General features: G+C 49.1%; 6 non-coding genes across 6 annotated transcripts; all 6 read left to right on the top strand.

Moving 5' to 3' along the window:
- Positions 1–11643: 11643 nt before the first annotated feature.
- On the top strand, positions 11644–11715 carry TRNAM-CAU (transfer RNA methionine (anticodon CAU)). Its single transcript has one exon. It is a non-coding gene; the product is annotated as a tRNA-Met (tRNA).
- A 71-nt stretch (positions 11716–11786) lies between these two features.
- Positions 11787–11858, top strand: TRNAM-CAU (transfer RNA methionine (anticodon CAU)). The gene has a single exon. It is a non-coding gene; the product is annotated as a tRNA-Met (tRNA).
- A 10457-nt stretch (positions 11859–22315) lies between these two features.
- Positions 22316–22387, top strand: TRNAM-CAU (transfer RNA methionine (anticodon CAU)). The gene has a single exon. It is a non-coding gene; the product is annotated as a tRNA-Met (tRNA).
- Positions 22388–22458: 71 nt separating this feature from the next.
- On the top strand, positions 22459–22530 carry TRNAM-CAU (transfer RNA methionine (anticodon CAU)). The gene has a single exon. It is a non-coding gene; the product is annotated as a tRNA-Met (tRNA).
- A 71-nt stretch (positions 22531–22601) lies between these two features.
- Positions 22602–22673, top strand: TRNAM-CAU (transfer RNA methionine (anticodon CAU)). Its single transcript has one exon. It is a non-coding gene; the product is annotated as a tRNA-Met (tRNA).
- A 71-nt stretch (positions 22674–22744) lies between these two features.
- On the top strand, positions 22745–22816 carry TRNAM-CAU (transfer RNA methionine (anticodon CAU)). Its single transcript has one exon. It is a non-coding gene; the product is annotated as a tRNA-Met (tRNA).
- Positions 22817–27201: the final 4385 nt, after the last annotated feature.

Here is a 27201-nt window from a genome sequence, read left to right as displayed (position 1 = left end):
GGCGGGCGCTTACGGACGGACACGAAGCGAACCAAAGCGAACGGATGGACGCCATAATTTCGCCTAGTGGCGAGGCACCCGAATAGAGGGTTTACATAGGTAGGTCTGGCAACCCGCGGTGGCAGCCATATTTTGTCACCGCGGGTGACAAAATATGGCTTCCACTTTTGTAAACTTTCTATTCGGGTACCTCGCCACTCGACAAAATTATGGCGGCCAAACTGCAGCATTTTCGGTAATGGCGGCACATAAGTTACGTCATGACGCGTCAAAATATGTTTGCGTATCACGTGTTTCACGTGACACAGCTCCAGCCAATCAAATTTGAGCATCTGATCCTTCCCAGTATGCCATTATTCCCTAGCGAAAAAAACGAATGAGTCACAATAACCTCATACAGATTTTTCGTACCAAACTCATTCAAATCTCATACAAGCTCGTATGATTCTCATATGCTGAATGATATTTATATGAGATTATAGGAGGCCTGTACGAGTTTTGTATGAGTTTAATATGAGAAATCTGTATGAGGTTATTGTTCCTCATAGGGGATTTTCACTAGGGTTTTCATCACATTGGTTAATCGAGCGTAAGTGTTCTCCAAACCACCATCAGTAACTTTGTTTCCACTCCGAAATCATTCGTACTTGTCATCCAGGCAACAAGAATAGCTCCGGTTAAAATCAATTTTCACGGCTACGTCATTTTGACGTACCAGCAAAAAGTGCTTGCCTCAACTGATGGTTTCGCGCCACAAGTTTGAAGCACGTGACTCTTTTCAGAGCCAATCAGAAAGACAATATGGCGCCGCCAGGGGAAGGCGAATTTCGATGATCGGGCCCCGGAACACAGTATTCGTTCCCTCAATTTGGTGTCGAAGTTTTGCGCTGAGGATATCTGCTGGAGGCATCAAGCACGGGCTAGGAAGCAGTTGTTACCGTACGAATAAATTGTTAAGGGAGGGGTAGAAACTGCGACGTTGTCTTCGGACCTTGAGCGTTCGTGTGAACACCAAACGAAAGAACGTTTCTCCACTCAGACGTCAATTTTCCTGCAATGCTCATCTCTCTGTGAAACGGTGCTGCAGAAGTTAAAAGCCAGCAGCAGCTTTTCCTTGGACATGGGATCACGCGCGCGTATTGTGGTTACCCCCCCCCCCCACCACCACCACCACCCCACGCACACACACACACACACACTCCCCACAATTAACCGAACGAAGAGAACCGCAAGATTTGGGGTGATGGGGTTTTTTTTTATGCGCCTCAAAAAAGGTGTTTCATGCAAGCGAATGTGACTAACACTAGGAAGAAGCCCAGATAAGGCTGACTCGTAACAATGCCAACAACGCGTCGGAAAGGCACTTGCCTCACTGCTGCTAGCAGTGCAAGCCCATTGAATGTATCCTGCAGCTGTATGGGTCTATCTTCTTGGACAGAAAGAGCGAGAAGTTAACACGTTAAGTGCTGGAAATAGCTGTGATTAAAAACATTAGATGAAATCATCAATCAGCACCGCTCCTGTTGCTCTCACCGGAAAAGAACAGGAATACTTTGGGGCGATTTTGTACATTATAGCGCTGTAATATTTTTTTGACTGAGGCATGTTGGGGGGTAAGGTAAATCATTACTGACGTAGATTCGCAAGTAATTTTAGCTGTTTTATTTCTTTCGGGTTGGCACTTTACACCCTCTGCGTTTACGCGTTTCCTTTTTGTTACCTCGCTCTTATTCAGTGACGTCGAATGCATATGTTCTATCGCGACAGCAGAGTGTTTGTTTGTCTGTGTGCAAACCTCTCCTCACCCTCTCCCTTCCATTTTTATATTTTCATCTGCGTCATAATAAAGACACTTTTTGTCAGCCTCGTGTAGTGTTCTCTTTCTTTCTCAGCTTTTATTTCCTTCTGACATGAACCAACTCTCCTAGATTGAGATCGTCATGCAGGATAATGTCAGGCACGTGTATGAATCGCTTCCTGATGACAATGTACTTTTATCGTTCTTGGAATGTCACTGCAGCTCTTGCGTCGGCACGTGCTCAAACGGCAACGAAGAAGTGTCGAAAAAGAAAAAACCTGGAAATGCCAGACGAGCGAAACCTTTGAAACACGAAGCGATCGGAGTGCTGGGAACTCGAGCGAAATGGACGAAATAAACATTCACTGACGTAGACCTTAAGCTAACGTGTATACAACGCGCACGCAATTCATGTAATAAAGATGACGGCAGAATCAATCGAGCAAGATATACAAAACCTGATCCTGATATTTGATGGAAGTTCCACACAGCTGAATTAGCAAAGCGTAAATGTATATTTTCAGAGAGCACGTGAAAAACGTTGAGGCAAAGGTGCTAGAGAAGCAAGAACTTGTTAAAGTTTCGCTTCGTTATTTGCTTTGGTTTGTGGGGTCCAACGTCCTAAAGCGACTTAGGTTATGGGAGACGCCGTAGTGGAGGGCTCCGGAAAGGTCAGCCACTTGGGGTTCTTAACATGCACTGTCATCGCATAGGACACGGGCGCCTTGCTTTTCGCATCCACCGAAAAGCGGCCGCCGCGGCCGGGATTTGATCCCGAATCCCTAGGCAGAGGAGTCGAGTGCCGTAAACACTGCGCCACCCCGGTGGGGTGAACTTGTTAAAGTGAAACAGAACTTGCTTAGACGGATTTAACCCTTACAGCAGAAGGGACAGTCTAAAAAGTGCACGGCTGGGCCCAGCACGTAAATGAAGATCTCCTGGAAACATTAAACAATTTCGCCAGCGACGTCGAATTACCTTGCCTTTCTGGAACCGACCTGGTAGCAGCTACCGACGGGGATTACACTGAAAAACGCCTCCCAATTCTGATAGGCTTTTCCCCACAACTCACATGAGATGAATGGGTTAAAGGAAACGCCAACTAAAGAAGGTGGAATCCAAAATATACCTAGATGAAAACCTTATATCAGGGAATAAAAAACTATTCAAGCAAATGAAAGAAAACGCCACTCAAGAAGAATGCCAATCTGCCTGGATAAAGAACGGGAATATGTCCGTGTGCGGAACCAATCGCGGCCGGGAAAACCAGAATCCGCACAGGGAACGTCTGAAAAAAGCAAGATACGGGAACGCTTTACAAGACTTTGTGACCATTTTCTGTTCACTCAGTGTGTTTGATCAACAACTCCTCAAAGTTGAGGTTGTTTCCAACGGCTTAATATTGATGTGATCCATACGTTTCCTTGCTCCATCTGAATACGGAAATATTGAAAATAAATACCATTAAATACACCAGTTCTAAACAAAATGTACAACTAGTCAGATGGGTTAGTATTTACTGAAGCCAAGTTTTGCAATGATTGCGACAGTAAGTTTCACGAAATTCTGGTAGTTTTCTTAGACATCGGAAGGAAATAAGAGGAGGTGGTGCTGCTGTATACGTAAAAAACCAGCTCAATTTCCAGACAGTTTCTGAACTGTCCATGATAAATTCGATTAGGAGTGCCTAATGACTGCTTGCATGAGCGTTACACTTTTAGTTCTGTACAGACCACCCTCTGACAAAATCAATGACTATTTAAATTTTTGCTCATATGCCCGAATCCTTCGAAACGTTAGGTCTACATGTAGTTATTACGAGATAACTAACGACGACGATGAGCGATTTCGAAAAACGGTCTCTTACTACTCACAGAGTTGGGCTTAGAAGGCGTGGGCTCCTTTTCCAAGCCACGAGCCCTGGTAAGCCGAGCACCAGGCCGGGCCGTGGCTTGTACCCATTTGAGAAAACCGGTGGGTGTCCGGCCGGCAATGGGAGTCGAACCCACTACCTCCCGTAGCCGAGGCGGGTACTCGACTCCGGGGCCACGGCTGCGGTAGTTATTACGAGTTATTACGAGATCATCATCATCATCATCATTAGCCTGATTATACCCACTGCAGGGCGAAGGCCTCTCCCATATTTCTCCACTTAACCCGGTTCTGTGCTAACTGCATCCACTTGACCCCTGCGAACTTCTTAATCTCATCCGCCCACCTAACTTTCTGCCGCCTCCGCCCCCCCCCCCCCGATGCTGTATTATAAATGTATCATTGGTTCACAGGAAGGGAAAGGCGCAGTATCTGTCACATTTCTTTCTATGGACACCTGCGCCGCGCCGTAAGGCAAGGGAGAAAGGTGGGAGTGAAAGTAGATAGAAAGAGAGAGAGAGAGAGAAGGAAGCCATAGTGGAGGGCTATGAGGCTTCCCGCATGGACTTCCATGTGGGCACTATCTTCGGCGTCGATCGCGAGGTCCGGGAACAGGACATTGCCGAGGGCATTGAGGCTGATGTTGAGATACTCGGCGTCCGTCGTCGAGGCCACCCTGTCGCCGTCCGCTTCGCTGCCCCTCCACCTAACCATGTCTACATCAATGGGATGAAGTTTGCTGTTCGACCACTGAAAGCTCGTCCCCTCCAGTGCACCCGCTGCGGAGCCTTTAATCATGTCTCCGCCGCTTGCACCAGGCCTGATCGCTGCTCCATCTGCGGCGGATCACACCACACTCGGAAGTGCACTTCTAGCACTCCCAAGTGTTTTCATTGCGGAGGTCGACACCGGGCTGCTGATCCCTCGTGTCCCAAGTGGCGACACCAACAGCAGCTAACCACGGCTCTCCGCAAGACAACAACACCTGAAGATCGGCGGCAAGTGCTCAACGAGCTCCGCCCTCTTCAGCCCACTGGGTCTGGGTCTACCCAGTTCGAATCCTACTCAAAGGCCCTCCAGTCACGGAGTCCCAAGCACCCCAGCGTACCAGCTAGGGAGCCCCCTCAGCAACCTGTGGCGGTGGATATCCAAGCCACACTCACTTCGGTAACCGAAGCGCTACGACTTGCTGTCCAAGCGCTCATGACCCAGCTCCCACCCAACTCTGGCGCTCGCCGATTGGGAGAAGCTGCTGCTCTCATTACTGAGAGCCCTACCACTCGCCATCATGGCCAGACGTAGGAACAGACGCAACCCTGTTCCCAGGAGACCGCGTGTCTTGCAGTGGAATACCAACTCCCTGCGAGTACGACACGCGGACCTCAAAGATCTAATCCTCCAGAAATCTCTGGAATTTGATGTCTTTGCTTTACAGGAGACCCGAGTCCCAGCGGAGAACCTCCGACTACCAGGATTCACCGGGTACTCTGGCCGCTCATGCTGCTCCAACCAGGACTGCAATGATGCCCCCTGCCTGGATCCTTCGCATCCACAACACAGGCCCCGCACAGCCATCTATGTGAGGAGTGACATACCCCACACACTGATGGATGTTGCCCAACCTGACCTAGGACAACTGGAGATCTGTGCCGTGCGCGTCCGTATGGGTGACACGGACACTACAGTTGCTTCAGTATATGTCCCTCCAGGAGTTCCTTGGGACCCCTCCTGCCTCATTGCCCTTCATTCCCGTCTAGGTAAGGATGCCCTTATCTGCGGGGATTTCAACTCCCACCACAGGGCATGGGGCAACCAGTCCAGCACCACCCGAGGCAAAAAGCTCTTGGACGCCATCAATGCGGCTGGCCTTCGTTTCCTACAGCCTACCTCCCCAACCTTCATTCGGCCAGGACGATCTTCTTTCATCGACCTGGCTCTCATCTCTGATGCCTGCCACTATTCGTGGGCCAGAGCACCTGACTCTTTGGGCTCGGATCATTTTCCCATCTTCCTTAACCCCTCTGTGAGGGGTAGGAGGAGGGAAAAGCTTTATCCCATTACCAAATGGGCCGAGTTCAGAGAACGAGTGAAAGACATCCCACTTGCAGGTGACTTCCTGGATTTTCTTGGACGTTGTGCCAAGAACTCCACAATCACCTGCGCAGTACCACTACATGCACCAGTCCCGGACCTACGTCTACTCGGACTTAGGGCCTCCAGACGAAGGGCTGAGCGAGTGGCCGAGCGCACCCACCATCCCGAACATTGGAAGGCCTTCCGCAGGATTGATGCTTGCTGCCGTCGTCAGGCCAATCGTCGTTCCCGGGAAAGCTGGGCCAGCATTTGCCGGTCCATACAGTCAGCCAGACAGTCCTCTGCTGCCTGGCGCATCCTCAAATCCCTTTTGCAGGTTGCCTCCAATCGACAACCTGTCCTGGGAGCAGCCATCGCAAGAGGCATTTCCTTTCATGACTTGGCAGAGCAACTTGCCGACTTCCTTTCCAAGTCAACCACGCCCCCCCCATCCGCTGGACTTCCAGTGGCGAATCCCCCTTCGCCCCTTCGGGCTACCCCTTCACCACCAGCAGCTTTGGCACAGACCATCTCTGCCCTCTGCAATGAACCCATTGCCCCTCATGAGCTTCAACGTGCCCTCAATCGCTCGAAGAAGAAATCAGCTCCTGGCGCTGACGGACTTACACTCCAGATGCTCCGTAATCTGGATGCCCCGGAGAAGAAGCGCCTCCTCGCAGTCTTCAACGACACATGGGACAGCAGCATACTACCGGACAACTGGAGAAATGCCATCGTTGTTCCCATTCTTAAGCCCCGTAAGCCGGCTAAACAACTATCCTCCTACCGTCCTGTATCTCTTACATCTGCAGCCTGCAAGACCATGGAGTTCATTGCCCTGGAACGACTCACATGGATCGCCAGAGCAACCAACTTCCTTCCAGAGATGCAGACAGGATTTCGGAAGCACCGCTGTACTGCAGACTCTATAGCGGATGTTGTCTCCACCCTTGAGGAAGCCAAATATGCGGGCGACGTTGTCTTCCTGGTTCTTCTGGATGTCCAGTCCGCTTTTGACAACCTGGCCCATACCATCATTGAGCAGGCTCTGGATGCCCTTGGAGTGACTGGGAAACTGCGTAGCTTTGTCTCGGCGTTCCTCTCCAATCGCACCTTCCAAGTTCGAGTTGGGCAAACACTTAGCTCTCCTCGTCCTGTTACATCTGGGGTTCCCCAAGGATCAGTCCTCAGTCCTTGGCTGTTCAACCTCGTCCTAGCTGGCCTGCCGAAGTTCGTTCAGCAGATCAGAATCCACAAAGTTTCCTGCTCCATCTATGCAGATGACATAGCCCTCTGGATCCGAGCTCCAAAGAGACGTATTGTCTCCGCTAGGAAGGCTATGCAACAGGCACTGGACGGCGTCCAGTACTTCCTATCATCTAAAGGATTGACCCTCTCGGCTACTAAGTCTGAGGCCCTCGTCTACCATCCCAGAGGAGCACGGAGTTCCCGCCGTCTAGCAACTTTGCATATCGAAGGAACCCCTCTTCCATGGAAACGCCAGGTGAGATACCTAGGTCTCACAATTGACGACCGTCTCACCTGGATCCCAGCTGACAAAGCCCTCATTCCCCATCTCGATCGTGTGGGAAGAGCAGTCCAGCGTCTCCTTGCTAATGGCAATGGTTGCTCCTCCACTTGGGCAATCAAGCTCTTCGAGGCAGCGGCGACTTCGGTCATCCTATATGCCCTTCCCTTCGTTTCCCTTCGGTCGACTCGAGTCATTCGTCTCGACACGATTCGAAGGCGTTGGATTAGAAGATTCCTCGGAGTCCCTCAATCCTCACAGATTCCCGCTACCCTTGCGGAAGCTGGTATCTACCCTCTGGATCTTCTCCTCGCCCAGAGGGGACTGACCCACATTGATCGTCTCAGCCATGCTCCAGATGGTGCCTCACTCCTAGCACGGCTGCACAGCAAATCCCATTCTCGTATGGGTAAGCTGTATACAGTGTACAGAGAAATCATCGGTCCTGTCCCAGGTTTCTCAGTCCTACCCCCTCCACCCAATCGACCCCCAATTCCTGTCTTTTTGGATACGGATGGTCACACCAAACGTCACACCCCTGTAGCTGCCTTCCAGCAGACAACTGCAGCCCTCCTTGAGGCGTGTAGAGAATCTACACTCCTCTTTACGGATGGCTCGGTTCGACCCGCTACCTTCCAAGCAGCTGCTGCTATGACAGCACCGCAGCTAGACCAGTCTAGGTCCTGCCGCCTGTCATTCCCTGCCAGTTCAACAGCTGCTGAGCTGGCCGGTCTACACCTAGCCGCACAGTTCATCGCTTCCAGTGTCCCTCCTGGACCTGTGAATGTTCTGTGCGACTCCAGATCTGCTCTGCAGCTCCTGACTATCTACCACGGCACCAACCTCTCGGTGAACATTCTCCGAGCCCGTCTCCTAGCCCTTCAGGACTCGGGGTATCAACTGGCCCTACATTGGGTTCCAGGACATACTGGAGTCCAGGGCAATGAAGAGGCGGATGCCTTGGCCAAAGCGGCGCATGACAACGGCGCCCCAGTCACTGAGGCTGTCACACCTTTTGACTTTTCAAGACCCCTCTTGAGAAGGTCGATAAGGTCTTTCCATCCTGACCGTCGTATTGCCGCTGGTGAACATCTCCAACGGCTCTCTGACAAACTTTCACGGAAGGACAAATCCCTCCTCCTACGACTTCGAATAGGCTGCACGTGGACTCCGTCCCGCATGTATGCCTGTGGCCGAGCTCCCAGCCCAGCCTGTCCCTCTTGTGGCAATACTGGCACACTGGGACACTTGCTCCTCGTGTGTCCAGCCTCCGCTGGCCATCGCCAGAAACTTCTGAATGGCTATCGGAATCTTGGTCTCCCTGCTGATACCGAAGGGCAATTGCTCTTCCCATCTCGGAACCAACTCTCTGCTCACCGGCTCCTCCTGACTTATCTGGAGGAGTCTGGCCTCAGCTCTGTTCTGTAGGCCTGCATGGGCCCATAGTGCTTCGTGCGGAAATGGCGGCGACATAGGCGGCGTCAGGAACCTTCCCCTCTCCAACCTTCCCCTAAACCCAACTTCCCCTTCCCCCTGGTCACCAAGAGTGATGCCACAAAGATGGCCAACATAAGACGTGACCAGTACCCCCTCCCCAAAAATAAACCATAGTCACCACCACCACCACCCTATTTTGACCACCGTGCGCTGACAGCGCTGTTCCTGTTTAACGTGCGCTGACAGGGCTGTTCCTGGCCCTACGGGGCTGGGCAACACCTCCTATATAGGAGGTGTTGGGCTGGGACGGTAGGTTAGCGCCGCTTGCGGCGTGGGCTAGCCAGCCACTGAATTTTTATCTGTTGTAGGCCGTCATTGCACCCGCCACCGTTTAGGTGGTGGACGACGGGTGTTGTGGCGGCGCGCGTCTTTCTCCCACTCTTCCTTTTTTTTCTTCTCCATTTTCTCTTCTGTCTGCACGAGGCAGCGGAGGTGGCTCGTCCCGCCGGGGTGGTGCAGTGGTAAGACGCCCGACTACTGTGCCGGAGTACGCGGGTTCGAAACCGACCTCGGCGGCTGCGTTTCGATGAGGGCGAAACGAAGAGGTGTCCGTGGGCTGTGCGATGTCAGCGCACGTTAAAGATCGCCAGGTGGTCGAATTTACTCCGTAGCCCTTACATCTCGATGGCTTACAATCTGGTAAAGCACCTGGACCGGATGGGTTAACTGCAAATTTCTACAAGGAGTTTAGAACATCAGTGGCCCTTCTGTTACACCGTGTGATCTCGGAAGCGTATGAAAAGCAAAGAGTGCCACTGTCCTTTGGCGCTTCTCATATTACCTTGACACCCAAAACTGATGATCCCGAGCAGCGGTTGCTGGTGGGGTCGTACCGTCCAATTAGCCTCACCAACACAGACTACAAAATCTACACTAAAGTCTTCGCAAACCGACTACAAACCGTAATAAAGATTTTGGTAGGTCCACACCAAACTTGTGGCATCAAAGGCCGCACAATACCTACAAATATTCATGTTGCCCGTAATGTTCTGGAATGTTGCGATGTTTGTGAAGGCCGTGTTGCTATGCTGCAACTCGATTTAGCAAAAGCTTTGGCCTCGTATCACACACGGTTTTACTTAGTATCCTTGAGCACACCAACGTTTGTCGAGTCATACTAGAAGGCGCTAAGAAGTCATACGCATGTTGCACGACACGAGTGATTGTAAATGGTAATCTTACTGAAAGCGTGCCAGTGCGCTCGTCGGTAAGACAAGGCTGCCCGCTGTTGCCCCTGCTATTTGGAATCTACCTCGAACCAATCTGTTTAGCTTTGCTTCACAGCGATAAGGTGATCGATTTTAAGCTTTACGACGCGCATGTTAAGGTCCTAGCTTATGCGGATGATATTGCCGTATTTTGTTGAGATAAAGACAGCGTTCGGGAAGTTGTTACCATAACCGGGAAATATTGCAAACAGACAGGCTGCCAAATTAATTGGGAAAAAAGCTCAGGCTTTTGGCACGGACAATGGGATAATAAACCCGAGTATTTCGCTTTCATGAAGTGGGCGGAATTACCTATAAAGTACCTTGGCGTGCCGCTTTGCTCCTATCGTGACACTGAGCGACAGTGGGCGGAGGAAACCAACCGAGTACGGGAAAAAGCGGAAGGATTGCAAGGAAGGGATTTATCTACGTTTGCGCGGGCTAGCATCTGTAATGTCTTCTTGCTTTCCTAAATATGGTATATCATGAGTGTCTTTTCTGTGTCACGGGTCCATGTACAAAAAGTGCATCGCATTTTTTCTGTGTTTATTTGGTCCTCCACATGGGAAAGAATAAGCCGCACAAATTTGTTTCGGCCTGTTAGATACGGAGGCCTTGGTCTCGTTCATTTGTTTTTACGCCAGATAGTATCTCGGTTTCTATATTTTCGGGACCAGCAAGACCCGTTTTTGCGAACTGTTTTATAAATAAGAATGTGCAGTATGCTATCACAATTCATTGTGACGTCATTTTTAGATCCCTGTACCACGATCTCTGGTTACTTACGTGAGGTTGTTCTTGCATTTAGAATGCTGAGTGTCCGATTTTCAATGGAATATCTTCAGTTTCAAGGCGCAAACTGTATACAGACCTTATTGACATTATGCTACCTGTGCCTGTGTACCGTTCTGTATACTATGGAGGCCCAGGACAGGACGTCTTGAAGAGAATAAAGACGATGCCAGTTAAGCCTACGACAAAGTAGTTTTTCTTCAAATTCCATACCAGGACGCTTCCAGTCAAAGTTTGGCTGGAAAAAAAAGGAATATTTGTCCCGTGGTCAACCAACTGCCTTCTCTGCAAGAAACCCGAAACAGTTGAACATGTCTTTATAGACTGCTGGGACCCGGTATTTCATTGGGATGTTCTTCAAAGAACAATAAAAAAAGAACTCCCAATATATCCCTACGGTGTACGCTTCCTGCCAGTTGAAAATAAAGAAATTCCATGCGATATCATAATGCTCCTTAGCCTCCATAGTATATGGAAGAATATAATTCAAGTGCGTCATGCGGACGTGAATACGCGACCTGTTAGAGAAAATGTCGTCGAGAGCGTGGCGTATATCCGAGAGGTATACAAAAGCGAACCTGATCCACCGGAATGGGTAAATATACTTGACCAGTTGGTTGACATCAAACAATTTTAAATCGCATGTGTCAGCCGAAGGATTGGGAACACTTCTATCATTGACTTTGTGTTTTGTACTTGTCATAATCATGGTAATAAAAAAAAGAAATGAAAAGCAGAGTGGCGCAGTGGAAGCGTGCTGGACCCATAACCCAGAGGTCCGTGGATCGAAACCACGCTCTGCTACATTGTTTTATTCGTTCACAAAGTAGTTCCGCGCCTATTACACCGTTTATTAAAAACCTTGTTCATCGCCTAGCAGAGTGGCGCAGTGGAAGCGTGCTGGGCCCATAACCCAGAGGTCCGTGGATCGAAACCACGCTCTGCTACATTGTTTTATTTGTTCACAAAGTAGTTCCGCGCCTATTACACTGTTTATTAAAAACCTTGTTCATCGCCAAGCAGAGTGGCGCAGTGGAAGCGTGCTGGGCCCATAACCCAGAGGTCCGTGGATCGAAACCACGCTCTGCTACATTGTTTTATTTGTTCACAAAGTAGTTCCGCGCCTATTACACTGTTTATTAAAAACCTTGTTCATCGCCTAGCAGAGTGGCGCAGTGATTCTGCTTCCGGCCACGCCAGTGAACGGACGCAGGATGCAGGGCTCCTCAGGAGCGGCTTCAGCGGCCATGTCAGGCCGCGGTAACAGGACTGCTGAACAGGACAACACTTACCAGGTCGTTTTGCCTGCACTTCCAACAGGTCGGTTTGTTTTGAATACCGTTTTTTTGCACGCCGATATCAGGGCCCGCCCGTACCGGGTGGAAGATTTCCGGGATACTTTAGCACAACACTCGCTAATCCCCGATGTTATCGCTATGGGGGCGTATCGGATGAGCCACGTCTGGGCCGTCACTCTCAAGGATACTGAAGCCGTCAACAAGATTGTCAGTGTAGGTGAGCTGTCTGTGAAAAACGGTCGCTGTTTGGTGATTGACCCGGCGAACCAGGACGTGCGACTCAAGCTTCACTGGCTACTACACAACGTGCCAGATGAAGATGTTCGTGCTGCATTTGCGCCTTACGGAAAGGTGTCGGAAGTTTCCCGGGAGCGTTGGCGTGTTAAAGGTATGCTAGAAAAGGGCTCTACAACTAGACTCGTAACGCTGAAGCTGAAAGCTGGCATGAAGCTCGACGACCTGCCGCATCAGTTGAATGTTAGCGGCGAGCTCGCGCTCGTCATCGTGCCAGGCAGACCCCCGTTGTGCCTACGCTGTCGGGGTACGGGTCACATCCGCAAAGAGTGCCGGGTTCCTCGCTGCGGAACCTGTCGACGGTTCGGGCATGAAGACAGCCAGTGTGCACGAACCTACGCTAGCATTGCCGGACCTGGGACCAGCGAAGACTCGTCCGAGTTAATTATGGACGAGGCGGATGCGGAGGAGGCTGCTGACATTAGAGGCCAGTCAACGAAACAGGACGCGCCTTCCATGACGGTTTTAACAAAGAATAAGGTGACGGTCTCAAATGAAATGAATGAAACTCGGCATGTCTTGAACGTACCATCCCAGGACCATGAAAGCGCATCAAAGGAAGTGTCAGAAGACGTAGCCAAATTTTCCGACGCTGAGGATCATCTCAGTACTGAGCCTTCCTTTACTGATGCCATGGAGGTTGGGCCGGAGACAGCAGCCTTAATTGCCGCGAAACGTCCGCATGAGGAAAGCGTGGAGGAGACTCAGCTGCCAGGCGGTGTTTGTGGTGAGCCGCCGCCGAAAACTTCTGGCATCCGAAGAGCCACGTTAAGACCGAAGCCGAACTTCTCGGCCGACACGCGGCAGGCGGGGAAACCGCCTCCGTAGTTTTTGTGGTGCCCTGAACGATTTGTGGGTCGGCTGCCTACCGACCAGCGTCAGGAACCTTCTGCAACCAAGTGGTGCGTGTGTGAGCAAAAATGAAACAATGTGCTTGGACTTCGTTTGAATGCATCCCGACATTCTGCTGGGAGGACATTACATGCATACATACGCCGCTGTTCGTCAGAAGCAGAAGCCATGCAACCATGAAGGTAGGCACCATGCGGGTACGGGCGTCTCTCTCTAATACATGACTCTCAAGCTTAATTCGCCGGTACATGTAGCTACTTTGAATGTCAGAGGACTGGGAGCGAGAAGGCGACAATGCCAACTCAGTCGCCTCCTTTTGGATAATGATATAGATATAGCAGCTGTGCAAGAGTCAAAGATTGAGAGCCAAGAAAGCACTGACCGTATGGTGGCTTCTTTTCAAACAACCTTTTATGTGTGTGTATGCCATTCTGTTGGTGTATCGGGTGGATGCCTTTTATTTATACGTAACACGCTGGGAGTAAGTGTAGAGTTCGTTTTTGCCTGCCCAAGTGGTCGGCTTTTGGTTACTGATTTTACCTACTGTAATTTATGCTGGCGTGTTGTGTGTGTGTATGCTCCCAATTCAGAATGCGAACGTGGATTGTTTTTTCAGTCTATTGAATTGTGGTTGAAGGTCGACAAAATCTTGCTTGTACTTGCTGACTACAACTGTGTGTGCGCAGATGTGGACCGAGCGGCTAAGTGTAAACCTCGAAGAGACAGAAGCTCCGAGCAGTTGAATGCACTTGTGCATGAATACGGCCTTGAGGATGTTGGTAGCGTGTTCTCCACTGGAAACCAACCAGAGTTCACGCACTTTCAGCGAGATAGCCATGCTAGATTGGACAGGATGTATGCCTCAGTTGATCTTGTTTCCCTATGAACTGCATATGAGGTCAAACCTGTGTCTTTCAGCGATCATTGTCTCGTAAGTGCAGTGTTCGGTAGGAAAGGAAAGATATCGCGCTTTAACTGGTACCTATGGAAACTGAATGCCACACTTCTCGCCGATGAAGAGTTCCTTACGGATGTTAAGACCGAGTTTGAAAATCGTCTTGCTATGCGACCAGTAAGTTTTGCAGAGGAATGGGATAGGTTCAAAGAGTGGGTCAAATTGAAATCCATAGAAAAGAGCAGTAAGGTGCGGCATAAAGAGAAAGAAAAAGAAAAAGAACTGAATGAACAACTCGAGTTTCTTTTGAGCATGGAAAGTTCAGTGCCAGGCCATTTCGCCAGTAAAATACGAGAGATTAAAAGGGAGCTGGAAACAATCGACATCGAAAGATACACAGCGGCTGTTATACATTCAAGGGCTGAAAAACTTTGGGCTGGAGAAGTGCCGACAAAACGAGCCCTAGCAGACGAAAAAAGATTCGCCTGCCAGAAAGAAATAAGGAGTACAAGGTATGCCGGCCATATCACTGAAGATGCTAAAGATATTCAGCGTGCGGTAGCAGAGCACTTCGAAGAACTGCTTAGCGCGAAGCTTGAGACTGTAGGCGGCTTTCAAACAGATTTTCTAAGACTGATGCCTGCACTGGATGACGAAAGTAAAGCGCGCCTAGAAACACCGATAACGTTGCAGGAGATAGAATCTGCAATAGATAACGTGACACCTGGGAAAGCACCTGGGCCGGATGGTCTAAGCGCTGCCTTCTTTAAAACTTTTCAGCAGTATGCGGCTCAGTTTATGCTCGATGTAATCACTGAAGCTTATGAACGTAATACTGTTCCATTGTCTTTCGCTACATCGCACATTGTGCTAATACCCAAGACAGATGATCCGGAGAAACGACTGTTGGTGGGGTCATATCGACCGATTAGCCTCACCAATGTTAACTACAAGGTGTATATGAAGGTTTTACCAAAAAGACTGCAAAGCGTAATAAAAAAACTGGTTGGGTCTCATCAAACGTGCGGCATCAAGGGTCGATCCATTGCCACGAATATACATGTCGCAAGAACCGTACTAGAATGTGTTGATGCACTCGGTGGTCAGATAGCCATGATGCAGTTAGATTTGGCGAAAGCCTTTGACCGTGTTTCCCACGAAATTCTTTTTTCCATTTTGGAGCATTCTAACCTTGGAAAAGTCATAGTGGAGGGTGTTAAAATGGCTTACGCGAACTGCACGACCCGTATTATAGTGAATGGTGAACTGACTGACAGCATCGCAGTACGTTCATCGGTAAGGCAGGGCTGCCCGCTCTCACCCCTGCTTTTTGCACTGTATTTAGAGCCACTTTGCTTGGCTATCATTGATAGCGATCACATTTTAGGGTTCAAGCTGCAATCAGCCCACGTGAAAATGCTAGCATATGCTGATGACATAGCAGTGTTTTGTGCAACTAGAAAGAGCATCTGTGAAGTTACGGGTGTCGTCCAAACATTTTGTGATCAAACCGGATGTGTGATCAATTGGGAGAAAAGCTCTGGGTTTTGGCACGGTGATTGGGACGTGACACCTGATTTCTTCTGTAAGCTGCGATGGTCTGCTCTCCCAACGCGATATCTAGGCGTGCCTTTAGATTGTCATCGAGATCCCAACGTGCACTGGATAGAAGAAACATCCAGAGCGAAAGAAAAAGCGGATGCGTGGCAAGGAAGGCAACTCTCAATGTTTTCGCGCGCTTCTATTTGCAATGTTTTTCTTATTTCGAGGCTGTGGTACCTCATGAATGTGTTGTGTGTCTCACGAACCTCAATTCAGAAAATGCACCGCGTTTTTCCTGTTTTTATTTGGGGACCCACATGGGAAAAAACCGCCCGGACGAATTTGTTTATTTCTGTTAAAAGGGGCGGGCTTGGCCTTGCACATCTGTTCTTGCGTCAGGTGGTCTCGCGATTTATATTCCTGCGTGATCAAAAAGATACCTTTCTAAGAACTGTGATGCAACTGCGATTGCAGAGGCTGCTCCCTGAATGGATTGTGTCATGTGAAAGCATGCCTGGTACTGTGACTGGCTACCTGCGCGAGGTTGTTTTTTCGTGCAAGTTGCTGGAAGTGCGGTTTTCTTTTGACTACCTTTTCAATGTTCCCAGAAAAAAACTGTATAAAGATCTCATTGACGTGATGCTGCCGGTGCCTTTTTACCGGGCATTACACTGTGGAGGCCCAGGGCAGGACGTTTTGAAAAGAGTCAAGAAGATGCCCGTGAGGCCATCTGCTAAAACGTTCCTTTTCAAACTTCACTCTAATACGCTCCCTGTTAAAACCTGGCTGAATGAAAAAGGTATCTTCGTCCCATGGACAACAAATTGCCTGTTGTGCAAAAAACCGGAGACAATTGAACACGTCTTCTTACAGTGTTGGGATGCTGTCTTTCTATGGGACGTCCTCCAAAGGACAATTAAAAAGGAACTTCCCCTAACTCCGTACGGTATCAGATTCCTACCAGTGCAGAACGATGATGCACCTTATGATTTAATTATGCTTCTTGGCCTCCATAGTTTGTGGAAAACACGAATGCAGGTGCGTCACGCAGATATAAATACACGATCTGCGCGTGAAAACTTCATTGAAAGTGCGGTGTATATACGCGAATCTTTCAGGATGCAGCAGGATCCACCACAATGGCAATGTCTATTTGATGAGTTGGTGAACCTGAAAAGATTTTAGCCGCGTACGCGTTAGCTCAAGTGTAGTTGACGTGTTTTATTGTGTACTTTTGTTTTGTGTTTCACGGTAATAGAGAAAAAAAAAAGCCTATCAGAGTGGCGCAGTGGAAGCGTCCTGGGCCCATAACCCAGAGGTCCGTGGATCGAAACCACGCTCTGCTACATTGTTTTATTCGTTCACAAAGTAATTCCGCGCCTATTACACTGTTTATTAAAAACCTTGTTCATCGCCTAGCAGAGTGGCGCAGTGGAAGCGTGCATCGAAACCACGCTCTGCTACATTGTTTTATTCGTTCACAAAGTAATTCCGCGCCTATTACACTGTTTATTAAAAACCTTGTTCATCGCCTAGCAGAGTGGCGCACTGGAAGCGTGCTGGGCCCATAACCCAGAGGTCCGTGGATCGAAACCACGCTCTGCTACATTGTTTTATTCGTTCACAAAGTAATTCCGTGCCTATTACACTGTTTATTAAAAACCTTGCTCATCGCCTAGCAGAGTGGCGCAGTGGATTCTGCTTCCGGCCACACCAGTGAACGGACGCAGGATGCAGGGCTCCTCAGGAACGGCTTCAGCGGCCATGTCAGGCCGCGGTAACAGGACTGCTGAACAGGATAGTACTTATCAAGTTGTTTTGCCTGCACTGCCAACCGGTCGGTTTGTTTTGAATAAGGTTTTTTTGCATGCCGATATCAGGGCCCGCCCGTACCGGGTGGAAGATTTCCGCGACGCTTTGGCACAGCATTCGCTGATCCCCTATGTTGTTGCGATGGGGGCGTATCGGATGAGCCACGTCTGGGCTGTCACTCTCAAGGATTCTGAAGCGGTGACCAAGCTTGTTAGTGTAGGCGAGTTGTGTGTGAAAAACGGTCGCTGCTTGGTAATTGAGCCGGCGAACCAGGATGTGCGGCTGAAACTTCACTGGCTGCTACACAACGTGCCAGACGAGGATGACCGTGCTGCCTTTGCGCCGTACGGAAAGGTATCCGAAGTTACACGGGAGCGCTGGCGAGTTAAAGGTATGTTAGAAAAGGGCTCAACTACTAGACTCGTCACGCTGAAGCTGAAAGCTGGCATGAAGCTCGACGACCTGCCGCATCAGCTGAATGTTAGCGGTGAGCTGGCGCTCGTTATTGTGCCAGGCAGACCCCCGCTGTGCCTACGCTGCCGGAGTACGGGTCACATCCGCAAAGAGTGCCAGGTTCCTCGCTGCGGAACCTGTCGACGGTTCGGGCATGAAGACAGCCAGTGTGCTCGTACCTACGCTAGCATTGCCGGACCTGGGACCAGCGAAGACTCGTCGGAGTTAATAATGGACGAGGTGGATGCGGAGTAGGCTGCTGACATTAGAGGTCAGTCAACAAAACAGGACGCGCCTTCCATGACTGTTTTAACAAAGCATAAGGTGACGGTGCCCAGTCAAGAGAGTGAAACTCTGCAAGCCTTGCGAGATCCGTCACAGGACCATGAAGGCGCGTCTAAGGAAGCATCAGAAGATGTAATCAATTTTTCTGACGCTGAGGAGCATCTCAGCACTGAGCCTTTTTGTACTGATGCCATGGAGGTTGGGCCGGAGACAGCAGCCTTTATTGCCGCGAAACGTCCACACGAAGAAAGCGTCAAGGGGACTCAGCTGCCAGGCGGTGTTTGTAGTGAGCCACCGTCGAAAACTTCGGGCATCCGAAGAGCAACGTTAAGACCGAAGCCGAACTTCTCGGCCGACACGCGGCAGGCGGGGAAACCGCCTCCGTAGGTTTTGTGGTGGCCTGAACGATTTGTGGGTCGGCTCCCTACCGACCAGCGTCAGGAACATTCTGCAACCAAGCGGGGCGTGTGTGAGCAAAAATGACAGACGGTGCTTGGACTTCGTTTGTATGCAGCCCGACGTTCTGCTGGGAGGACAATACATGCACACATATGCCACTGTTCTTCAGAAGCGGAGGCCACGCAATCATGAAGGTAGGCACCATGCAGGTACGGGCGTCTCTCGCTATTACATGACTCTCAAGCTTAATTCGCCGTTACACGTAGCTACTTTGAATGTCAGAGGGCTGGGAGCGAGAAGGCGACAATGCCAGCTCAATCGCCTCCTTTTAGATAATGATATAGATGTAGCATCTGTGCAAGAGTCAAAGATTGAGAGCCAAGAAAGCACTGACCGTATGGCGGCTTCTTTTCATGCAAACTTTTACGTGTGTGTATGCCATTCTGTTGGTGTATCGGGTGGATGCCTTTTATTTATACGTAACACGATGGGAGTAAGCGTAGAGTTCGTTTTTGCCTGTCCAAGTGGTCGGCTTTTGGTTACTGATTTTACCTACTGTAATTTATGCTGGCGTGTGTTGTGTTTGTATGCTCCCAAATCAGAACGCGAACGTGAATTGTTTTTTGAGTCTATTGAATCGTGGTTGAAGGTCGACAAAATCTTGCTTGTACTTGGTGACTACAACTGTGTGTGCGTAGCTGTGGACCGAGCGGCTAAGTGTAAACCTCGAAGAGACAGAAGCTCCAAGCAGTTGAATGCACTTGTGCATGAATACGGCCTTGAGGATGTTGGTAGCGTGTTCTCCACTGGAAACCAACCAGAGTTCACGCACTTTCAGCGAGATAGCCATGCTAGATTGGACAGGATGTATGCCTCAGTTGATCTTGTTTCCCTATGTACTGCATATGAGGTCAAACCTGTGTCTTTCAGCGATCATTGTCTCGTAAGTGCAGTGTTCGGTAGGAAAGGAAAGATATCGCGCTTTAACTGGTACCTATGGAAACTGAATGCCACACTTCTCGCCGATGAAGAGTTCCTTACGGATGTTAAGACCGAGTTTGAAAATCGTCTTGCTATGCGACCAGTAAGTTTTGCAGAGGAATGGGATAGGTTCAAAGAGTGGGTCAAATTGAAATCCATAGAAAAGACCAGTAAGGTGCGGCATAAAGAGAAAGAAAAAGAAAAAGAACTGAATGAACAACTACAGTTTTTTTTGAGCATGGAAAGTAATGTGCCAGGGCATTTCGCCAGTAAAATACGAGAGATTAAAAGTGAGTTGGAAACAATCGACAGCGAAAGATACACAGCGGCTGTCATACGTGCAAGGGCTGAAAAACTTTGGGCAGGAGAAGTGCCGACAAAACGAGCGCTAGCAGACGAGAAAAGATAGCCTGCCAGAAAGAAATAAGGAGTATTAGGTATGCCGGTCATATCACAGAAGATGCTAAAGATATTCAGCGTGCGGTAGCAGAGCACTTCGAAGAACTGCTTATCGCTAAGCCTCAGACTGTAGGCGGCTTTCAAAGAGATTTTCTAAGACGGATGCCTGCACTGGATGACGGAAGTAAAGCGCGCCTAGAAACACCGATAACGTTGCAGGAGATAGTATCTGCAATAGATGACCTGACAACTGGGAAGGCCCCTGGGCCGGATGGTCTAAGCGCTGCTTTCTTTAAACCTTTTCAGCAGTATGCGGCTCAGTTTTTGCTCTGTGTAATCACTGAAGCTTATGAACGTAATACTGTCCCATTGTCTTTCTCTACATCGCACATTGTTCTAATACCCAAGACAGATGATCCGGAGAAACGACTGTTGGTGGGGTCATATCGACCGATTAGCCTCACCAATGTCGACTACAAGGTGTACATGAAGGTTTTAGCAAAACGACTGCAAAGCGTAATAAAGAAATTGGTTGGGTCTCATCAAACGTGCGGCATCAAGGGTCGATCCATTGCCACGAATATACATGTCGCAAGAACCGTACTAGAATGTGTTGATGCACTCGGTGGTCAGATAGCCATGATGCAGTTAGATTTGGCGAAAGCCTTTGACCGGGTTTCTCACGAAATTCTGTTTTCCATTTTGGAGCATTCTAACCTTGGTGACGTCACAGTGGAGGGTGTTAAAATGGCGTATGCGAACTGCACGACCCGTATTATAGTGAATGGTGAACTGACTGACAGCATCGCAGTACGTTCATCGGTAAGGCAGGGCTGCCCGCTCTCACCCCTGCTGTTTGTACTGTATTTAGAGCCACTTTGCTTGGCTATCATTGATAGCGATCGCATTTTAGGGTTTAAGCTGCAATCAGTGCACGTGAAAATGCTAGCATATGCTGATGATATAGCAGTGTTTTGTGCAACTAGAAAGAGCATCTGTGAAGCCACGGGTGTCGTCCAAACGTTTTGTGATCAAACTGGATGTAAGATCAATTGGGAGAAAAGCTCTGGGTTTTGGCACGGTGAATGGGACGTGACACCTGATTTCTTCTGTAAGCTGCGATGTTCTGCACTCCCAACACGATATCTAGGCGTGCCTTTAGAATGTTATCAAGATCCCAACGTGCACTGGGTGGAAGAAACATCCAGAGTGAAAGAAAAAGCGGATGCGTGGCAAGGAAGGCAACTGTCAATGTTTTCGCGTGCTTCTATTTGCAATGTTTTTCTTATTTCGAGGCTGTGGTACCTCATAAATGTGTTGTGTATCTCACGAACCTCAATTCAGAAAATCCACCGCGTTTTTGCTGTTTTTATTTGGGCATCCACATGGGAAAAAACCGCCCGGACGAATTTGTTTATTTCTGTTAAAAGGGGCGGGCTTGGCCTTGCACATCTGTTCTTGTGTCAGGTGGTTTCGCAATTTATATTCCTCCGTGATCAAAAAGATACCTTTCTAAGAACTGTGATGCAAGTGCGATTACAGAGGCTGCTCCCTGAATGGATTGTGTCATGTGAAAACATGCCTGGTACTGTGACTGGCTACCTGCGCGAGGTTGTTTTTTCGTGCAAGTTGCTGGAAATGCGGTTTTCTTTTGATTACCTTTTCAATGTTCCCAGAAAAAAACTGTATAAAGATCTCATTGACGTGATGCTGCCGGTGCCTTTTTACCGGGCATTACACTGTGGAGGCCCAGGGCAGGACGTTTTGAAAAGAGTCAAGAAGATGCCCGTGAGGCCATCTGCTAAAACGTTCCTTTTCAAACTTCTCTAATACGCTCCCTGTTAAAACCTGGCTGAATGAAAAAGGTATCTTCGTCCCATGGACAACAAACTGCCTGTTGTGCAAAAAACCGGAGACAATTGAACACGTCTTCTTACAGTGTTGGGATGCTGTCTTTCTATGGGACGTTCTCCAAAGGACAGTTAAAAAGGAACTTCCCCTAACTCCGTACGGTATCAGATTCCTACCAGTTCAGAACGATGATGCACCTTATGATTTATTTATGCTTCTTGGCCTCCATAGTTTATGGAAAACACGAATGCAGGTGCGTCACGCAGATATAAATACACGATCTGCGCGTGAAAACTTCATTGAAAGTGCGGTGTATATACGCGAAACTTTCAGGATGCAGCAGGATCCACCACAATGGCAATGTCTATTTGATGAGTTGGTGAACCTGAAAAGATTTTAGCCGCGTACGCGTTAGCTCAAGTGTAGTTTACGTGTTTTATCATGTGTATTTTTGTTCTGTGTTTCATGGCAATAAAGAAAAAAAAAAGCAGAGTGGCGCAGTGGAAGCGTGCTGGGCCCATAATCCAGAGGTCCGTGGATCGAAACCACGCTCTGCTACATTGTTTTATTCGTTCACAAAGTAGTTCCGCGCCTAATACACTGTTTATTAAAAACCTTGTTCATCACCTAGCAGAGTGGCGCAGTGGAAGCGTGCTGGGCCCATAATCCAGAGGTCCGTGGATCGAAACCACGCTCTGCTACATTGTTTTATTCGTTCACAAAGTAGTTCCGCGCCTATTGCACTGTTTATTAAAAACCTTGTTCATCACCTAGCAGAGTGGCGCAGTGGAAGCGTGCTGGGCCCATAACCCAGAGGTCCGTGGATCGAAACCACGCTCTGCTACATTGTTTTATTCGTTCACAAAGTAGTTCCGCGCCTATTACACTGTTTATTAAAAACCTTGTTCATCGCCTAGCAGAGTGGCGCAGTGGAAGCGTGCTGGGCCCATAACCCAGAGGTCCGTGGATCGAAACCACGCTCTGCTACATTGTTTTATTCGTTCACAAAGTAATTCCGCGCCTATTACACTGTTTATTAAAAACCTTGTTCATCGCCTAGCAGAGTGGGATTCTGCTTCCGGCCACGCCAGTGAACGGACGCAGGATGCAGGGCTCCTCTGGAGCGGCTTCAGCGGCCATGTCAGGCCGCGGTAACAGGACTGCTGAACAGGAAACCACTTACCAGGTCATTTTGCCTGCACTGCCAACAGGGCGGTTTGTTTTGAATACTGTTTTTTTGCACGCCGATATCAGGGCCCGCCCGTACCGGGTGGAAGATTTCCGCGACGCGTTGGCACAGCATTCGCTGATCCCCGATGTTGTTGGGATGGGGGTGTATCGGATGAGCCACGTCTGGGCTGTCACTCTCAAGGATCCTGAAGCGGTGACCAAGCTCGTTAGTGTCGGTGTGTTGTGTGTGAAAAACGGTCGCTGCTTGGTAATTGACCCGGCCAACCAGGACGTGCGACTGAAACTTCACTGGCTTTTATACAACGTGCCAGACGAGGATGTGCGTGCTGCCTTTGCGCCGTATGGAAAGGTGTTGGAAGTTACAAGAGAGCGCTGGCGTGTGAAAGGTATGGTAGAAAAAGGCTCGACTACTAGACTTGTCACGCTTAAGTGGAAAGCTGGCGTGAAGCTGGATGACCTGCCACATCAGTTGAACGTTAGCGGTGAGCTGGCGCTCGTTGTTGTGCCAGGCAGACCTCCCTTGTGCCTACGCTGTCGGAACACGGGTCACATACGCAAGGAGTGCCGGGTTCCTCGCTGCGGAACCTGTCGACGGTTCGGTCATGAAGACAGCCAGTGTGCACGTACCTACGCAAGCATTGCCGGACCTGGGACCAGCGAGGACACGTCCGAGTTGATAATGGATGAGGTGGATGCGGAGGAGGCGGCCGACATTAGAGGACAGTCAACGAAACAGGACGCGCCTTCCATGACGGTTTTAACTAAGCATAAGGTGACGGTCTCAAGTGAAAAGAATGAAACTCGGCACGTCTCGCACGTTCCATCGCAGGACCAACAGGACCACGAAAGCGCTTCAAAGGAAGCGCAGAAGACGTAATCAAGTTTTCTGACGCTGAGGAGCATCCGAGTACTGAGCCTCCTTGCACTGCACTGATGCCATGGAAGTCGGACCAGAGACAGCGGCCTTAATTGCCTCAAAACGTCCACACGAGGAAAGCTTCGAGGAGACTCAGCTGCCAGGCGGCGTTTGTGGTGAGCCGCCGCCGAAAACTGCGGGCATCCGAAGATCGACTTTGAGACCGAAGCCGAACTTTGCCGACACGCGGCAGGCGGGGAAACCGCCTCCGTAGGTTTTGTGGTGTCCTGAACGATTTGCGGGTCGGCTGCCTACCGACCAGCGTCAGGAAAATTCTGCAACCAAGCGGGGCGTGTGTGAAAAAAAAAATGAAAAACGGTGCTTGGACTTCGTTTGAATGCAGCCCGACGTTCTGTAGGGAGGACAATACGTGCACACATATGCCGCTCTTCTTAAGAAGCGGAGGCCACGCAACCATGAAGGTAGGCACCATGCGGGTACGGGCGGCCCTTTCTAACACATGACTCTCAAGCTTAATTCGGCGTTACACGTAGCTACTTTGAATGTCAGAGGGCTGGGAGCGAGAAGGCGACAATGCCAGCTCAGTCGCCTCCTTGTGGATAATGATATAGATATAGCAGCTGTGCAAGAGTCAAAGATTGAGAGCAAAGAAAGCACTGACCGTATGGTGGCTTCTTTTCAAACAAACTTTTATGTGTGTGTATGCCATTCTGTTGGTGTATCGGGTGGATGCCTTTTATTTATACGTAACACGCTGGGAGTAAGTGTAGAGTTCGTTTTTGCCTGTCCAAGTGGTCGGCTTTTGGTTACTGATTTTACCTACTGTAATTTATGCTGGCGTGTTGTGTGTGTGTATGCTCCCAATTCAGAATGCGAACGTGGATTGTTTTTTGAGTCTATTGAATTGTGGTTGAAGGTCGACAAAATCTTGCTTGTACTTGGCGATTACAACTGTGTGTGCGCAGCTGTGGACCGAGCGGCGAAGTGTAAACCTCGAAGAGACAGAAGCTCCGAGCTGTTGAATGCACTTGTGCATGAATACGGCCTTGAGGATGTTGGTAGTGTGTGCTCCACTGGAAACCAACCAGAGTTCACGCACTTTCAGAGAGATAGCCATGCTAGATTGGACAGGATGTATGCCTCGGTTGATCTTGTTTCCCTATGTACTGCATATGAGGTCAAACCTGTGTCTTTCAGCGATCATTGTCTCGTGAGTGCAGTGTTCGGTAGGGCAGGAAAGAAATCGCGCTTTAACTGGTACCTATGGAAACTGAATGCCAAACTTCTCCCCGATGAAGAGTTCCTTACGGAAGTTAAGACCGAGTTTGAAGATCGTCTGGCTAAGCGACCAGTAAGTTTTGCAGCGGAATGGGACAGCTTCAAAGAGTGGGTGAAATTGAAATCCATAGAAAAGAGCAGTAAGGTGCGGCATAAAGAGAAAGAAAAAGAAAATGAACTGAATGAACAACTACAGTTTTTTTTGAGCATGGAAAGTAATGTGCCAGGGCATTTCGCCAGTAAAATACGAGAGATTAAAAGGGAGCTGGAAACAATCGACAGCGAAAGATACACAGCGGCTGTCATACGTGCAATGGCTGAAAAACTTTGGGCTGGAGAAGTGCCGACAAAACGAGCCCTAGCAGACGAAAAAAGATACGCCTGCCAGAAAGAAATAAGGAGTATAAGGTATGCCGGCCATATCACTGAAGATGCTAAAGATGTTCAGCGTGCGGTAGCAGAGCACTTCGAAGAACTGATAAAGCGTTAAGCTTGAGACTGTAGGCGGCTTTCAAACAGATTTTCTAAGACTGATGCCTGCACTGGATGACGAAAGTAAAGCGCGCCTAGAAACACCGATAACGTTGCAGGAGGTAGAATCTGCAATAGATGACCTGACTTCTGGGAAAGCACCTGGGCCGGATGGTCTAAGCGCTGCCTTCTTTAAAACCTTTCAGCAGTATGCAGCTCAGTTTATGCTCGATGTAATCACTGCAGCTTATGAACGTGTTACTGTTCCATTGTCTTTAGCTACATCGCACATTGTGCTAATACCCAAGACAGATGATCCAGAGAAACGACTGTTGGTGGGGTCGTATCGACCGATTAGCCTCACCAATGTTGACTACAAGGTGTATATGAAGGTTTTAGCAAAAAGACTGCAAAGCGTAATAAAAAAACTGGTTGGGTCTCATCAAACGTGCGGCATCAAGGGTCGATCCATTGCACGAATATACATGTCGCAAGAACCGTACTAGAATGTGTTGATGCACTCGGTGGTCAGATAGCCATGATGCAGTTAGATTTGGCGAAAGCCTTTGACCGTGTTTCTCACGAAATTCTTTTTTCCATTTTGGAGCATTCTAACCTTGGAAAAGTCATAGTGGAGGGTGTTAAAATGGCTTACGCGAACAGCACGACCCGTATTATAGTGAATGGTGAACTGACTGACAGCATCGCAGTACGTACATCGGTAAGGCAGGGCTGCCCGCTCTCACCCCTGCTTTTTTCACTGTATTTAGAGCCACTTTGCTTGGCTATCATTGATAGCGATCGCACTTTAGGGTTCAAGCTGCAATCAGCACACGTGAAAATGCTAGCATATGCTGATGACATAGCAGTGTTTTGTGCAACTAGAAAGAGCATCTGTGAAGTTACGGGTGTCGTCCAAACATTTTGTGATCAAACCGGATGTAAGATCAATTGGGAGAAAAGCTCTGGGTTTTGGCACGGTGATTGGGACGTGACACCTGATTTCTTCTGTAAGCTGCGATGGTCTGCTCTCCCAACGCGATATCTAGGCGTGCCTTTAGATTGTTATCGAGATCCCAACGTGCACTGGATGGAAGAAACATCCAGAGCGAAAGAAAAAGCGGATGCGTGGCAAGGAAGGCAACTCTCAATGTTTTCGCGCGCTACTATTTGCAATGTTTTCCTTATTTCGAGGCTGTGGTACCTCATGAATGTGTTGTGTGTCTCAAGAACCTCAATTCAGAAAATGCACCGCGTTTTTGCTGTTTTTATTTGGGCCTCCACATGGGAAAAAAACCGCCCGGACGAATTTGTTTACTTCTGTTAAAAGGGGCGGGCTTGGCCTTGCCCGTTTGTTCTTGCGTCAAGTGGTTTCGCGATTTATATTCCTGCGTGATCAAAAAGATACCTTTCTGAGAACTGTGATGCAAGTGCGATTGCAGAGGCTGCTCCCTGAATGGATTGTGTCATGTGAAAGCATGCCTGGTACTGTGACTGGCTACCTGCGCGAGGTTGTTTTTTCGTGCAAGTTGCTGGAAATGCGGTTTTTTTTTAT

Source organism: Amblyomma maculatum, chromosome 2 (assembly GCF_055883805.1).
Source record: "Amblyomma maculatum isolate TAMU_Amacu chromosome 2, ASM5588380v1, whole genome shotgun sequence".
Classification (NCBI taxonomy): domain Eukaryota; kingdom Metazoa; phylum Arthropoda; class Arachnida; order Ixodida; family Ixodidae; genus Amblyomma; species Amblyomma maculatum.
The sequence above is the reverse complement of the archived record's forward strand: the minus strand, read 5'-3'. Positions and strand labels throughout refer to the sequence as shown.